The 17,533-nt window shown below is 35.0% G+C and overlaps 1 protein-coding gene across 1 annotated transcript in view; it reads right to left on the reverse strand.

Moving 5' to 3' along the window:
• LOC106073878 (dopamine D2-like receptor) overlaps positions 1 to 17,533 on the reverse strand; it is a 392,532-nt gene that overhangs the window by 120,445 nt on the left and 254,554 nt on the right. The gene's annotated exons all lie outside the window — the stretch shown is intronic.

The following is a 17,533-nucleotide window of genomic DNA, read 5'->3' on the forward strand; positions in this document are numbered from 1 at the left end:
TTTTAGAAATACTGTTAAGTTTGAATAAATCAATAAGTAACAGAGTTTAAAACAATAAGGTATATAAAAGAAAAAACAACAACCAACCAATATAGATATGTTATTTAACAGTTTCGTAAAATGTTCAGTGATACAAGATATTTACAAGACACTTAGGTATCCGGCTCCGGCCCCGGCCGAATATCAAATTTTACTATCCGGTCATATCCGGCTCCGGTCGGATATCAAAAAGTACTATCCGGTGCACCCCTAGTTTAAATACTGTACTCTAAAAAGCAGAAATTTCTACGAATGAAGATTGAGACTAATAACCTAAACATTTATAGGTAATTGAAATTAAAATTATCAAAAAAAGATAATCAAGAGAATTTACCAGCACTGTATATACTGGTTACCTATTTAGCTATAAATATTTTTCAGCTCAACTTTGTAAATATTTATTCTCTCAACAGCGTATAATACATTGATTAATGTCGGCAGTAATATCTATAGTAGACTAGAGTTGTCGATCGTTTCTAGGGAAGCTAGAAATAGCTCCTTTAGATTTATGTTAGTAATAATTCAAAGCGTTGTGAGCTTGTGTGAAAGTCCATTCCAAAACAACATTTTTAATGTTTCAGAATTCAATATTATTCAACTTTTTACTCTTTCTCTCTCTCTTTCTCTCTCTCTCTGTCTCTTTCCCTCTCTCTCTCTTTTTCGGACTGTTTGTTTTATGCATGTTTTTCTACTCTTCTTTTGATTTTTCTTTCCAACTGGCCTCCAAAATTCACCGATCAGCACTTCAACACTTGCCACATAAATTTTGAATTTGTTCAGGAATGATGAGTTTGCTGTGACCATGTGGGCGGGAGTAGAACACTTTTTTTTCTTCTTTAAAACAATTTAGCGCTTTGGCTTTGCAATCAAACATCGATCACGTGACACATAAATATGTCTACACCAGTGGGGCCTAACATTTTGAAAGCCTGGGGACATGCGGCTGCGTCAGTTTGCATTGTTTGAGGGGGCGATTTGTCACGGGATGGATAGGGCCGCAGGCCTTAGTTTGGACAGATTTTATCTTCACGTTAAGCGATACTTGAGTTCTTATTTAACAGACACACAGATTATACATAAAACAGGAGGAGTGAAGGAATTATTATTATTTTTTGATTAAATATAACTTTCTTTTAGAGGCGCGGTGGCTGAGCGGTAGATCGCTTGGCTTCCGAACCGGTGTTACCGGGTTCGAATCTTGGTGAAGACTGTTTTTTTTTAATTATGGGGATCTTTGGGCACCTGAGAGTCCACACAGCTCTAAGGGTACCTGACATAAGTTGGGGAAAAGTAAAGGCGGTTTGTCGTTGTGCTGGCCACAGAAACAACTTTTTTTATAAATTTCTTTTAGGTGAAGTGGAACAAGAAATACAAGATACTTTTTAAGGCGTGAACTAGGCTTTTACCAAAGCTTATAGCAGCTCACACTGTCTGTCTGCTACGTTATTTCTCCTACACCCACCTTTCCAGATCAAGCTAAAATTATTTCTTTTACCTAACAATATACAAATCAACCAAAAAAAAAATTTACAAATTAACTCTTAATTATTTTGTTTGGCATCTCGAACAAGGGAAAGAAATTGTACTGCACTTATGTGGTAATATAAGTTGAATTAACCCCTTTTATATTGTGTAGGTCTTCACGTTAAACTTTGAAGTCATCAATATGTAACTATAGAACCTTCTATTTAATAAGCGATTCGCTAGCTGAGTGGTTAGTGTATTGGCTTGAATTGGTCTGTATTGGCCTTAGCTCTCGAGATCGAATTCAGGTCGTTCACCTTTTTTTTTTTAAAATGCATTGAAAAAGCGATCATCCCAATTCTTTTTTTCCCCATCCCCACCCCTTTTCCAACTGATTCCAAGTGATAGGATCAGAATGCATTGGGAAAGCTGAAAGCTTGAAATCGCGCTAAAACAAAAACAAAGTGTTAAAACAAGCAAACTAGAAAAAAATATAAAAAACAAAACAAAACAAAGCTTACATTAAGTGTATCAATTAGTTTGGATCAGTCATGTAATTACATTTGTAAGAGATATAGACTAACAATAAAAAAACAACAACTGTTTCATTAGAAATAATTTTACCTATTGTTTTTGTTTTGTAGATTGTACATGAAAGAGCGACCACCCCTAGTCTCAATGCCAGCCTACTAAGTCCTTAATTCAAATAGTAACGATAGCTAGTGTAGACATAACATTAAAAACGGATATGCTATGTGAATTAAAGATCGAAATATTTCAATACGAAAGTATTTTCAAAATTTCCATTTAAACATTTTAAAAGATCCATATCTACTTAGGGAAGAAAAAGTTTGTTTCAATGATAGCGTATTCCATCTCCAATGTTAAATCGACAATACAGGCCCAGATGCCGAGTGTCCTATAGCCTCCTCGTTGAGAAACATGCTAATGGGAGATAACCACATGGGATCTCTTCGCGTCCATTTTCAATTTTTTATTCTCGTTAAAAAGATGAATACAGTTGAAATTACGTTTTTCTATCGAATCAAACGAGCGTGTACGTCATCTGAAAGCTAAACAGCAACCCAAAGATAAAAAAAAACGTGTTTTCTTTGTAATTTTTTTTTCTCCTAGAAGATTCTGAAAATGTTAAATTTAGAGCGTAAACACTTATGGCCTATAACTAACGCATGCCTAAATAATTTAGATGGATAGAGATATGTATTCTATTCTGGTGAATCACATAAGAGTATTTGCATCAAGCAATGTCGCTTTAGAATGTCCCATTGTCTCGCAATCCCAGAATCCCCCAAACTGGACCTGCTCAAATGTACCCAAATGCCAAAAGCTTTCAAAATTAAGCGACATTGAAACTCGGACGAAAAAAAAAACAACAACACTGTGTATGCAAGAGCGTGATTTGAATCCAGTTGAAACTGCACTTAAACCAATTATATCTATAGATTCCAGTGAATGGTTGTAAGTGGCAGTCTCTGATAAAGTCTGTGACATTTAATAAACTTTTAGAGCATTTTCACCTTGTTTTTTTTTAATTCTTTGGTGATAAAATAATTTGTGTATTTTTCAAAGCTTTTATCAACTTACTCTGTCTGTCTGTTTGTCTGTCTGGTAAAAAGTGTGTAGCGGTTATTTCTCCCACACTCATTCTTGGATCAAGCTGAAACTTTGCACAATTATTCATTGACATAGACAAGACATAAATCAATTTTATAAAAAGCCAATTCCGCTATTTATTACTGGTCATTCATTATTTTGTTTAATAGCAACAAGGGAAACTAAACTTAAGTATTTAAAGATATGGCTAAATTTGTTGAGTTTAGTTCTCTTTAAATAATTGTCTCAAACATTCTCTGATCAAGTTGATACTTTAAACAATTATTTATTGTACCAAACAAAACATGAATCAATAAACAAAAAAAAAAAGCTCAATTAGTCAATTATTTATTGGTAATTAATTATTTTGTTTGATATCGAATAAGGGAAATAGCTTTTACCTTATTGAACGGAATTCTTCCCCTTTAAACAAGCTTTTCTTTTTTTTTAAAAAAAGGATTTTTTATATTTTGCTTGTGTTCCATAGTATCGCTCTGTTTGGTATGTATTCTTCCTTATTTGTTTATTTATTTGAAATAAAAAAACGATTGAGCCATTAGAAAGATATATATAAATTTGGCCGTTATTGATTCTCACTAAAATTGGCCAGGATAGAAAAATCAGCCCCTCATGCGGAGAGGTGTCCTGTAGCCAGATTTAGCATGTCATCTCCAGTCTTAATAGAACTCGGCAGAACTGCCCAGATTTTATTTCGTTGTCAGTCATCGTCCTCTATTGAAAGCAGACGACCGAGTTTTCTACGTCAAAGTGGTCAATGCGATAGGGGGACGGCATTTTGTTGAAAGAAATTCCTACGAATCAAACTGTCGATCAATAGTTTACAATAAAATAGAACAGTGCTTCCCAAACTGTGCTACGCGGAACCCTAGCGTCCCGCGAGGCCTGAATAAGGTATTCCACGAACTACTGGAATAATTAATTAGTAGGCCAATACGAAAATAATCACTCTAAAAACAATAGGCAAAATGTTCAGCTCAATACTCAGAATGTGTGAAGTGTTCCGTGAATGACAAAGTTTGGGAATCACTGAAATAGAAGATATGATCAAAAATAAAAATAGAAGATAGAGGAAAAAAAAAAGAAATAGAGAAAATAGATGAAGAGAGAGAGAGAGGATCCATGTGTTGATAGAGTTTTGCATGTAGATTAGAGACTTATACTCTGGCTGAATCAGACAATCCACCCTATGCTCAAGGCTCAAAGGGGAATAGGAATAATGAACATTTTATTGAATATGCCCGAGCATATATACAATAAGGAATGTGCCTTGAACACTAACTTTATCCTTATATTTAACTTTATCCTTATATTTTACTTTATCCTTATATTTTACTTTATCCTTATATTTAACTTTATCCTTATATTTAACTTTACCCTTATATTTTACTTTACCTTTATATCTTACTTTATATTTTACTTTATCCTTATATTTAACTTTATCCTTATATTTAACTTTACCCTTATATTTTACTTTACCTTTATATCTTACTTTATATTTTACTTTATCCTTATATTTAACTTTATCCTTATATTTAACTTTACCCTTATATTTTACTTTACCTTTATATCTTACTTTATATTTTACTTTATCGTTATATTTACTTTCTCCTTATACTTTGAGTATTTTATTCTGTTGCATTTTTGTATTTGTAACTTATGGTTGAGTGTTTTATGTTTAATTGCTACCTTACTTTTTAGTCTTCTGTCCTGCAGTGTCTCTAAATTGAGTGGTTTTACTAATGAAGCTACTCTAGATAATAGATATAACAGAAGAGAATAGATATAGACAGAATATAGACAGAAAATATATAGCAAAATATTTAGATAATACTTACAAGAATCCATCAAACATTGAAAAAAAAGGGAGATAAAGATATAAGAATCAATGGAAAATAGAATCACGAAAGAAAATAACTATCACAAGATATAAATCGAGAGACTGTACTGAATTTTTTTTACATGGGTTTAAAAAAAAAGATAAATATTTTGGGATATCGTAGAAAAGGTTTAATTTTTTTTTTTATTCAAAGAATAAATTATTTAACATTATTTTTTTAAACCTAAACTGAACAGAATTATCTCAAGACTTCCGATGTCCGACATTTCTTTCTATAGACCCATATAGTTATATCCGCATTTTCTTTGTCTCAATCTGTTCACTTCGTGTAATCGATTTCAATAGTTCATTAAAATTTTTATTTATATTCTGTTTGATATTTGAGTTTGTATATGTGTAAATACAATGAATTATATTAATTTTGCTTCAAAGATGAATCTTTGCTTTGGACTGTGTCATTAGCCTCATCGCTTGTCTTTTGTAAAATGGCTTTTTGAGAAATTGAAAAAATAAAAATTTATTTCTCATTTTCAAGAAGATAATGTTAAAGTAAAAAAAAAATTTAATTTTAGGGTCAATGGTTAACGAAGATAAGATGTAGCCAGCAGAACGGAGCTAAATCAAGGGGCTGTATTACATTCCACATCATAGAAAATAATACCGATAGCTCAAAAAATGTTTGATCTTGGAATAGATAGCTAAGTGTTTTATCGTATCGTATGTGAGATGTGTGGTCTAGAGGCTACACTTGACTTTGGCTTGGCTACCTATGAAGGGGGCTTGAGTTCGACACCCGACTCGCGCAGAGTTGTTTTTTCTGAGTGCCTACAGGCAGCACGGAAAACCTTCTCCCAGATACCTTCTCCCCAAACTGGTCCACAAATGAGATTGGACAAGCTATAAGCATGAAAGTTGTGCTATATAAATCAATATAATAATAATAATAATGACCATCTGCGCTTGTCTTACAAACGTAATGGTCCCGGTTCAAATCCTGGTGAAGACTGGATTTTTTAAAATTTCGTTGCCTTTAGGGCACCCCTAATTCCACCCAGATCTAATGGGTAGCGACATTAGTTGGGGCGAAGGTAAAGGCGGTTGTGCTGGTCACAGGACACCCTCGTTAACCGTGGGCCACAGAAACACATGATTTTTACAACATCAGATTGCAACTTAACTTTTTTACTTACTTTTACCCATACGCTACGTTTCAATAAACGAGTAATACCAAACCTAGGACCTGAGGGACAGATTCTCAACCATTCTGCCAAAGCTCACAAGGAAGTCTCAGAGGCTTGGTTCCATCTGATTTGACGACTTTTCACTTTGCCCGCTACATACATTTCTATTGTGCCAGGTAAATAAACAGTTTGGTTTTTACTGCATGACGAAAATATTCTTTTTTATTAAATAAATGCCTGCAGACCCAACGGCGGACAACTGCTTTGTCTGGATAAGTTGTGGTAAAATATGTAGGTTGCAACTGGGTTTACCCTTGAGAAACGCTGCACTCATCTTTATTCTTCGGAATCAAAAACGTGCACAAATACAAGCAACTTTAATTACACGGAGGAGGCGCGGGTTTGAATCCTGAAGAAGACTGGGATTTTTAAATTTTGAGATCTTTGGTCGTCTGAGTGCACTCAGCTCTAATGGGTACCTGACATTTGTTGGGGAAAAGTATAGGCGGTTGGTCGTTGTGCTGGGCGCATGATACTCTCGTAAACCGTAGGCCACAGATACAGATTACTTTTACATTTGCCCATAGACCGCAAGGTCTGAAAGGTAACTTTACTTTTTACTTTTTTTTTATTACATGGTAACTAAGATATATTTAAAAAGAAATAATATATACAAGAAACTTTAATGACACTTCCATTAGAATGTAGATATTTTAAAATACACAGACAAAAAAATTAATATGTTAAATTTTATTTAAGAAGTAAGGGTTATGGCATCTAGAACAAAATACTAAAATTTTGAAATAGTTTTTACTAATTGGCAAGATAATTATTAGTTATAAAACACACGCAAAAAAATATCCTTTAGCAGTTGTGCACACATTCTTCTCAGTCTGGGGTCATTTCATTAGTAGAATAGCAGCGCTTCATAGACCTGATAGAGTCCTGATAGACCCTGCGTGATGCAGATTGGGAAACATTGCAACTTACTGAAGAGCTCGTATCAATGTGTGTGACTATCATGAATTCTCTCCCTTGCTAGGCCGTTTCCCCCCCCCCCCCCCTCATAACATTGTGCGCACCCCAAAGACAGGCGACACTTTTGAATAATTGCTTAAAATTTCTTTGAAGTCAATATTGACACAAAACTTCTAACTTTGTTAATAGCGTGCTTTAATGGTTTGACTGCCACTTTTACGCGCCACTACGGCACCCCCCTTGACGTATCCTTTTCTTTCCGAAATCATCAACGCCCTTGATATGAATTATAATTGGCAGACGTTAACAGGGCGAGACTAAAGACGTCATAGTCACGTGGTGGACTTTTGGTCTCAGCGCCATTCAACATCCTGAAGAACGGTTTCAAAAACTGCCGGCAGCGTTGTTTTTTTTTTTGGGGGGGGGGGGGGGGGAAAGGAAGAAAGATGGTTGAGGTGTGTGGGGTGGGGGCCCAACTGGATGGTTTCCACCGAGAAGTGTATTATAAAGTTCGTTAGACAGACCGAGTGTCAGACAGACGGAGTGACAAATAGCAGAGACAGACAGGCGGTACCAGGACTAAGTCAGTCTAACGAATGTAACAGCACCTTAGGAATCGCCTTTTTTTTAGTAGGCTCAGAATCACACTCTTAATGAAGACAGAAATAAAGAGGGAAAAAAAAAACTTAAAGAGAGAGAGAGAACAGGAAAGATACAGGGAAAAAATCGTGTGAGAGAAATGACATAGCGAGCGAGTGAGAGCAGGAAGAGAGAGAGAGAGAAGAAGAAGCACAAGAAGAAGGAAAAAAATAGAGAAAGAATTAAAGTGATAGTGTATGCTTGAGAGAAACAATAGAGGAAGAGAAAATGTACTAGAATAAAGATAAAGTCCAAGGGAGAGGGGGGGGGGGGGGAAACGAGAAAGAGTGAGAGTGACAGAAAGAGACAAAAAAAAGACACAAAAGACTTAGAGAAAAGAGACAGAAAAGTGACAACCAATATCAAACGAAAGAGAAAGAGAGAAACAAAGAAAGAGGGACTCGGGGTGACAGAGAGAAAGTTAAACCGAGAGAGAAAGAGAAAGAGAGAGAGAGAGAGAGAGAGTGGGGTAAAAAGAGATGCTTCGCTGCTTAAGACAAAGTTATTACTTTGCCGGCTACAGGTCATTTGCTAGCCCTGATCGATAGCTGCTCGTTAGTGCTTTAATTGTCTCCCCTTACAACTGTTTTTTTTTTAGTTTTGTACGAGTTATTTTCCCCTGTTTTTCCTTTAACATTTTCGAAAGTCCGAAGTGAAAATCTTCATCCAATTTGGTGACAGAATAAATAAAAAGAATTAAGTTATAAATAGCTCATGTACCCTTACATTTATACATTTTTTTTTCACGCGCTAGAACTCCATTGTATGTTATTAATGAAAACAAATACATACATGTACGCACAAAACAAATAAGCATGTACTCAGAAATATGTACACAGGAATATGCCCACACAAACATGTACACTGTCTTAGATACATAGAAACGTGTACACAGATATATATATACAGAAACATGTACACAGAACTATGAACACACAACTATATATACAGAAATATTTATAGAGAAATATGTACACAATAAAATGTACTCATAAACATATACACAGAAACATGTACACAGAGACATATACACACAAACATGTACACACAAACAGGTACACAGTAACATGTGCACACAAACATGTACATAGTTACATGTACACACAAACATGTACACAGTAACATGTGCACACAAACATGTCCACAGTAACATGAGCACACAAACATGTACATAGTTACATGTACACACAAACATGTACACAGAAATATGTACACTCTACACATAAACATGTAGACAGTAACATGTACACTCAAACATGTACACAGAAATATGTACACACAAACATGTACACAGAAATATGCACAGAGAAACATGTACACATTAAAAAATATTTTTAAAATCTATACTGACACACATTCACATAAGCATGTGCATGTATAAACATATTGTCACTGTGTATGAGAATTTGTCCCGTTGTAGTATTTATGGGCTATCTAGAATCTAGAGGGTGACATAGGTCAGTGATATAATACTATAAGGCACAGGAACCTAATTTGGATGTACATACGAAGCTGTAGTTTGTTAATTCTAATTTCACATCGCCATACTGATCTGGAAATTGTATTTAAATGTGATATACGAAACCAATTTAAAGTTAATTATTGTTCACTTAAAGCAGTAATCCAAACTTCTAGAACATGAAAACGTAACGGTCCTTTCTTTTTTAACAACATATAGAAAAATGGCTAAAGTATGACCAGTGGTGAATTGGTCATGCAGAATGAAGCCACCCTGTCTCCTTTCCTATTGTTTTCTCAGCGAATGTCAGGATCGTTTCAAAAAGATACCACACTGGTCTGCCCTTGCTTCTATATCTTTAAAGGAAGACAATTGATGTGATCAATTACTCTCCTTTCTCTACACACCTTATTTTACTTAGAAAATTACTTCCACTTGGTAAAAAGTAGATGTACTAAATGTTTTTTTACTTGAACTAACTCGGGAGGCTGACAGTTTCTGCCCACGATAAAATCTCACCAGGAAAGCTGTTACAAAAGTATATGAGAGAAAAAGTGTATACACTTATATAACCATATACAATGTAGATATTGCTAAACATCAATTAATCCATCTACATATCGAGCTATACTTATTCCCATATGAAAATTGTGTTAGCTGTTGGGGGGGGGGGGCTCGTTGCAGTGCGGGTCGTTTTATTGATGGGCCAAATGTGTTCAAGGCGATATACACATATATATACAACTATTTCAACAGTGGCGTAGCACGAGTATCATCTATACCTAAGCGCTTTTAGAATTCAAGGACATCCATTTCTTTAATAGGGGGATGTGGGCCTTAACGGTTTTTTTTAGAAAGAAAGACACCAAAAAAAAAAAGAACATTGAATTAAAGTGCTAGAAAATTGTGTTAGAGGTAGAGCTCGCTGTAATGAGGTTAGGTTTACTTGGGGGTTTAAGAGTGTACCGGATAAACTAAACATATACGCCAACTATTTCAACCTAGTGAAGCGCGGGTATCAGCTAGTCTATCTATACAAAACTGTAATTGCATGAGTTATATGTGTGGGAGAGAGATTTGTTTTTTTTAGTGCATTATCGATTTCTAACGAAGTCTCTAACGTCATAGGGTGTCATTTTGTTTTAAGAACGGAAGTGAGACAGACACAAAAAGTAAACACACTTCTTCAAAATCTATAAGAAATCACAACGCTACAAGAACAATATTTAGTATAAAACTGTGGCAGATGTATCCGCTGCACAGCATACAGAAGCAATGTCATAAATCTTTTAATAAATCACCTGATCTTTTCAGAATCAATTTTCGTTTTCAGTAGCGCAAATTTAAGTTGAATAAATTAATGTTCATGAAAATTTTGCACATTTTCTTCTAAGTCTAGTCTAAATGCTTATCATCTTCATATTAAAAGATGTACTAGATCTATGGAGGCGAGGTGGCTGAGCGGTAAAGCGCTTGGCTTCCGAACCGGCGATCAAGGGGTTCGAATCTTGGTGACGACTGGGATTTTTAATTTCGAGATCTTCGGGCGCCTCTGAGTCCACCCAGCTCTAATGGGACGCTGACATTAGTTTTGGGGGAAAGTAAAGTCGGTTGGTCGTTGTGCTGGCCACATGACACCCTCGTTAACCGTTATTCTCGTTAAACAGATGACCTTTACAGTTTACATCAACTGCCCTATAGACCACAATGTCTGAAAGGGGAAATTTACTTTAAATTATTTATTATTATTTAGTTGACAACTGACATCTTTTAATATAACATCGTCAGTGGCGTAGCTAGCGTAGGGGAAGGGGGACCCAAAATGAGTCTTTTTTTAATTAAATATTAAATATTACGCAAAATGCAGGGTTCCCATAGAGGTCAAGCCCCCCGGCCCCCCAATTGATGGAGAATTCCTAGCTACGCCCCTGTACATCGTTGACATTCTTTATTTTTGTCGAATTATCTTATATCAACTCACTCTGTCTGCCTTTCAGTCTGGCCAAAAGTTTGTACACATTATATCTCCGACACCCAATCTCGGATGAAGCTGAAATTTGCACAACTATTTCTTTTACCTGACAACATAAGAATCAATAAAAATATTTTATATGTTTTTCTTATTAAGTTTTGTGATTGCTTACTTATCACAATATTGTTTGTAATATAGGTACTCATGTAACTTATATTGAATACTATGACCAATCAGCGGCATTCGCTTGGATATTGTGACACACGAATTATGTCTAGAATTTCTACTTTGTATTCACTTCGCAATACCAGCGTTACACTATCTAAATGTTTCTTGTTTTTTGTAGGTCCCTTAGATAAGATCCGATGCTCTATCCACCGAACTTATTAAATAACTTCTGATTCTTTCCTGATGTACTTCTAGGCGGACATTGCTCTGTGTAAGAGGCTGTAGATAACTTGTAAGTCTTTTCCAATTCCTCCCTTCAAATATTTCTGGGCAGCCAAATATGAGATTGTAACGTAATGAGATTAATTTTTAAAGAGGTTTGATTTAGAAACATGAAAATAGAATGGAAACCATTTTACATTATTTTTGGAGTTGAGTGCTTAAAATAGCTTTTAAGTTCTTTGGAACGCTCAAAAGTGTACTGACTTCTTTGACTGTACTATATTGAATTTGAAAGTCACACCGAGACTACAATATAGACTATTTATAATGATGCCTAAAGGTCTCAAAAGAGTACTTCACTTTTTTTTTGTACAACACACAGAACATATAAAACAACACAACACAGATCAAACAGCAGGTAAAACTTAACAAATAAAACACAGCATATTATTTACTAAGCACAACACATAAAACACAACATACAGAACATTACAATATAAACACTGAAAATGACACGAAAAAATACATTGTACAAAACACTTAACAGAGCACACAACAAACAACACATACTGCTTAATAAGCAACACAGAAACACAGCACACAACACAAATCGTACAGCATACAAACAAAGCACACAACAAACAACACATAATACACGGGTCAGTGCTTAGCACATAGCACTGAAGAAACAACATAGCACACACAACAAATAACAGTGTACACAACACAACACCAGAGCGTTCGGCAGTAGATAATTTGTGAAAACTTTGTCAATATGTAGAAATAATTAATAGAGTCGTTCAATTAGTTTCCATTGTGGCCATCAATAACACACTCTTATCCCCAGACTTTGGCACACAGACACACACACACACACACACACACACTCACACACACACACACACACACACACACACACACACACACTGACTCACACTCTGATAAAGTAATGTTTTATAAAAACAAACAAGTTAATAATTTAGCAGAGTCTGATTGGCCAGGGTAAGTTTTTTACTTAAGAAAGCTTCTGTAATTCGATTATGTCGTCGCGTCCCTCTCTCTCCTCCACTTATCTTTCTTGTATGTGCTTGAGACGTTAGGTATAACGCCAAATACACAGTGCCAACTTTGAGTCAAAGCTTTACCGTTGAGCTACTGACAAGATGGTATAGCAAATATTGATTTAGGTTTTTTTTATTACAGGACTGTATGTAACAAACTTTAAAACAATGCGACAGGATTTAAAACACAATTTACTCTAGAGGTATCTTTTCTGTCTATTCTGTTTAATGTGACAGTGTATTAGCTGTTTCACGTCATTCAAATAATACTACTGTTACGTGCGCAGCGTAGTGCGAATTAGGGATGGTGCGCAGCGTAGTTTGAATGTGGAATGGTGTAAAGCGTAATGTGAATCTGGAATGTTGCGCAGAGTAGTGTGAATGTGGAATGGTGCGCAGCGAAGTGGGAATGTGGAATGGTGCGCAGCGTAATGTGAATATCAAATTGTGCACAGCAAAGTGTGAATCTGGAATAGTGCACAGAGTAGTGTGAATGTGGAATTGTGTACACTAATTGTTGCATATTTTATTATCTGTTACCGATAGAATAACGTTACAAAGGCAGAGGCGAAAAAAGCCAAACGTTCGACAGGGTCATTTAACTTTCCCCCCCCCCATCCTACATGAGAATAAAATAGAAATATAGGCTGCTTGTGGCGATCTCCCCCACCCCACCCCCCGAGTGTGGCACTGGGGCATCTTGCCCCCTTGCAGTCCCCCCTCACTACGCTAATGTACAAAGGTCTATACAAATATTTAGGTATTTTATATTTAAAGGGCAATTCAATTTAAACGATATAGTGTTTTTTTAATATATAAATCCCAATATAGGCAAATTTATTGTTTGTACATAATTAAATTATAAATGTTATCAACGTATTCTGAGTATATTGTTTCATTATATATACATCCACAATAAAGAGCATTCTAGTTTCTAAAAGATTATTATTTTTGTTTTAATTTATCTTGAGCGGAAAAACAAATTTCTTATGCAAAAATTTTTTTTTTTGTTTTGCTTTTTACGCAGGCGAAAGAATTCGAAGCTATTGTCACTGCAAGCTATCCCAAGTCTTCTTGTTTTCTTTAAAAGACCATAAGGGGAAGTAATTCTAAAAGCCTTTGTATGTCGTATGATTAGTAAGGACATGGACGAAGGAAGCATTTGAAAAAAGTTATTACTAGAAAAACTTTTCAGGGCTAGAGCACTGATCTATAAATAGAGCAAAACGAAGAAGAAGATGGCCGACACGTAGTTCCGGTGAACAGAAGGTCAGAGGAAGTGCCAAGTTAGGTCATTTATAATCATATCTAATTAATCTACAATGTTTAGCCTGAGGAAGGAGGTTGTTTAAAAAAAAGATAAGGCTATAAAAAAAATTCTAAACTTTCAAAAAATAGAAAATGAATATTGCTAAGAATATAATAAAAAAGAGCACATTTCTGTGAATGGCCTAATTATGGATAATGTTCCTCATAAAAAAATGTCGGCTTGAAATTATGTTACGCTATTACAAAGCTTATATCAATTAAGTCTGTCTGTGTAGTCAAAAGTTTGTACACGTTATTTTTCCCACACCCAATGTCATAGATAGGGCTAAACTTGTAGGGTTCAGTCCCCTTTACTAGTTGTTACCCATATTTCTCACACACGCATTGGCACAGATATGGCTAAATTTGTAGGGTTTAGTCCCCGTCACTAGTTGTTACCGATATTTCTCACACACCCATTGTTACAGATATGGCTAAATTTGTAGGGTTTAGTCCCCGTCACTAGTTGTTACCCATATTTCTCAGACACGCATTTTCTTCTTCTACTTTTAACAATTATTTATTGTCCCCAACAAAACAAGAATCAATTAAACAATGAATCAAGTAGTCAATTTGAACATTGGTAATTTATTATCTTGTTTGATATCGAAAAAGAGAAATAACTTCTACATTGCTGAGTGATATTGTTATAAATGCTCAGTTCTTCCCCCCCCTTTTTTTTTTATTTTGCTTGTTTTTAAATTCTAAATAACAATGAAAATATTGCATGAATAACACGTAGTCTGTTCCACTAATTATCTAATAGTTCAGCAGACTCTCAACTACAAGGTAATAAGTATCTTACTGTTTGGAGTCAGTAACCAGTAAAACAATGAACAAAAAATTGTTTTTAAAAACAAAGCTTATATAGCGTGAAATGGCATCAATTATTTGGAATCAATCTTACAATTAATATTGAACACACCTAGATTAATAATAATACATTTGTGCGATAGGAAATATTTTTATCTATTTTCGCTTAGTGCAACTTTAATGCTTGTGATATGGTCCAATCTTTTTATTGACCATGGGGTATCTGGGAGAAGGTTCCCGTGCTGCTTTTTCAACAGATATTTTTTAAAAGTTGCTAGAATCAGAATTCAAAGTTGTGGTCTCTAGTCTTAATGAAGGGAAGTGGACGCGTTAGCCCCCAAGCTAGACAAGTACTTTAAAAAATAGAAGGATTTATAAAATGAAAAAAGTATGCAGTTTAAAATTTTAGCAAACGACCTAATTATGTACACAATGTTTATCCCCCATTAGTTTTTCAGTATTCCGAAGATAGCAAAATTAATTAATTACGACTAATTGATTAACTAATAGGTTTTTTTATGTATTCATGTGTTGTCATCAACTATGAATAATTGTATAAACTTTCAACTTTGTCATAGAATGGGAAGTAGGAGAAATAACGTGTACGAGATTCCACCCAGACAGACAGACAGACGGAGTGAGTTGATAGATTTGTAAAAGCTATACACTTTAATATCTCATTTCATCATTTCCTCAGTTTAAAGGCATCTATCTCTCGTGGCAGGATGTTGGGTGAAAAGATTCCCATGATCACCAACGTGATACATTTTTAGACGTAGGACCTATCTTTGTATGTCTTTAAAATGTCTTCTCAACATGCCTGGAAGAAATATTATTATATTTCTTTCGGCAACTTACGCTAGCCACAACCAGACCTCGTACTCTCTAATCCTAACTTAATTGGTCTCCCGCTATACATTTAATAGGTCAAGGTCTTTGTCTTGCTCCAGTTCAGTAAGGTGGCGGAGTCCGTTAGCACCCGACTGAACCAGTGCACAACAAAACGAGACATTTCTTGCGTATTGCATTCAAATCCTGTAACAGACTTTTTGGCAAGATAAATATTGAGGAAAAATAAACGCGATGAATTGACTAATAAACATAGTGTGTGTGTTCGTGTGTGTTTCTATGGGGACGGGGGGAAGAGGTTAGCTATGTAGTGTGAATGATGCAAGATAAGCGGCATAGTCGTCTGCTGTCTTGGTTAGGTGACAGACGACTCCAGAACGTCAGATTGAAAAGAATCTAATTAGCCTTGTATATAGAGTATTACCTATCAAGAAGTAGGCTCAAACTAGTTGTTTTTAAGGTACAACGTCCTGGAAGTTACCTGACACGACGTGGTTCTATTTAACATTTGTCTAGTTATAACGCCGCGGTGTAACTAGAAAATATTAATCATTACAATATTTCAAAAATCGATTCTTTGTCATTTTGATTTGAATCTTTTTTTTCCTCATATTGTTACTTGCCTTTTAGTATTACATTTGTAGTATTATATTTATCCAAGCCATTATTAAAGGGCTAACTAACACCTAGTTGTTTTAGTAATCACTTGTTCAAAACCAGTAATTCCCAAAATAGGTTCCAAGGACCTTATTCGGCGCCTTTCAAGGAGCTATACCCCCAACCTCGTCAATGTATTGTAGCTGCGCGGTTATATTAGACTCTATACGTTTTGGCATGTAATATGTGACACTAGTGTCAGAAATCTCTATGCCCCCTTGATCGAAAAAGGTTTAGAACCATTGATTAAACAAATGAAATAAGCTTAACTTAACAACTATGTCATTGTGTTACTCAGGAACAACCTTGTTTCAATATATTACAGAAAAATGATACGAGCATTCCATTCAAAAATGAAAAAAACAAATAATAAAAAGAGATAAAAGGTCTTACAAGACATGAATCGTCTAAAAAGTATTTAAAACCTTCGCTATATGATATCACACAAAGGCAAAACTATACCTTTTGTTTGTATCTTAACAACCGGGACACTAGAAGTCATTAACTGTAAAAATAAGAAGATTTGTGTATTTTGCTTGCGAGATTATTCGATCAGTTATTTGGCTCGATTGAGGAAGAACAATCTAGATGACTATAAGAAAAAAATAAACCTCGAAGCATTACGAATGCAAATATAGTTTGATATGTATAAATATTAAAATTCTGTATCCATGTCATAAGGTTTTTGACAGTTACTCTAGCCGAAAACAATCTTATATAAAGACAATGCAATAGTGGCAGAATAAATTATTTCAACATTTTTTTATTGTATAATTCACGATGAATTTAAGGCGTATTCACATCAGATAGGCTTTCATATTTACTCTGTAATTTAATCAATGTCAGGATACGGCTTAGACCGAATCCAAAGGCGTCCAGAGGATTGGTCTCACCTGGTGAGATTTCATGTATCACAGCTCTGCTACAATAATTATATGATATGTTAAAATAATCAGAAAAATTCTTTGAAAAAACAAAAAAGATTTATTTGTTATAAGCATGTAGAAACGTGTTTAAATATGTCATTATTTTTGTAAAAGGAATTAGCTACTTTTACAAAAAAACAACAGTTTGGGGCCACAACCCTCACATCAACTTAGTACCGACCCCTTTCTTTTGTCCTGGGTATACCACCATGGAAATAAAAAGAAAGACGGGTCTTACAATTCAAAATAGAAACCAACGGCAGGTTACTGTAATTTACATAAACATGACAATCCCATAATGCAGATCTATAGAGGCGGAAACACT

This window comes from Biomphalaria glabrata, chromosome 14 (assembly GCF_947242115.1).
Source record: "Biomphalaria glabrata chromosome 14, xgBioGlab47.1, whole genome shotgun sequence".
In the NCBI taxonomy this organism is placed as follows: Eukaryota; Metazoa; Mollusca; class Gastropoda; family Planorbidae; genus Biomphalaria; species Biomphalaria glabrata.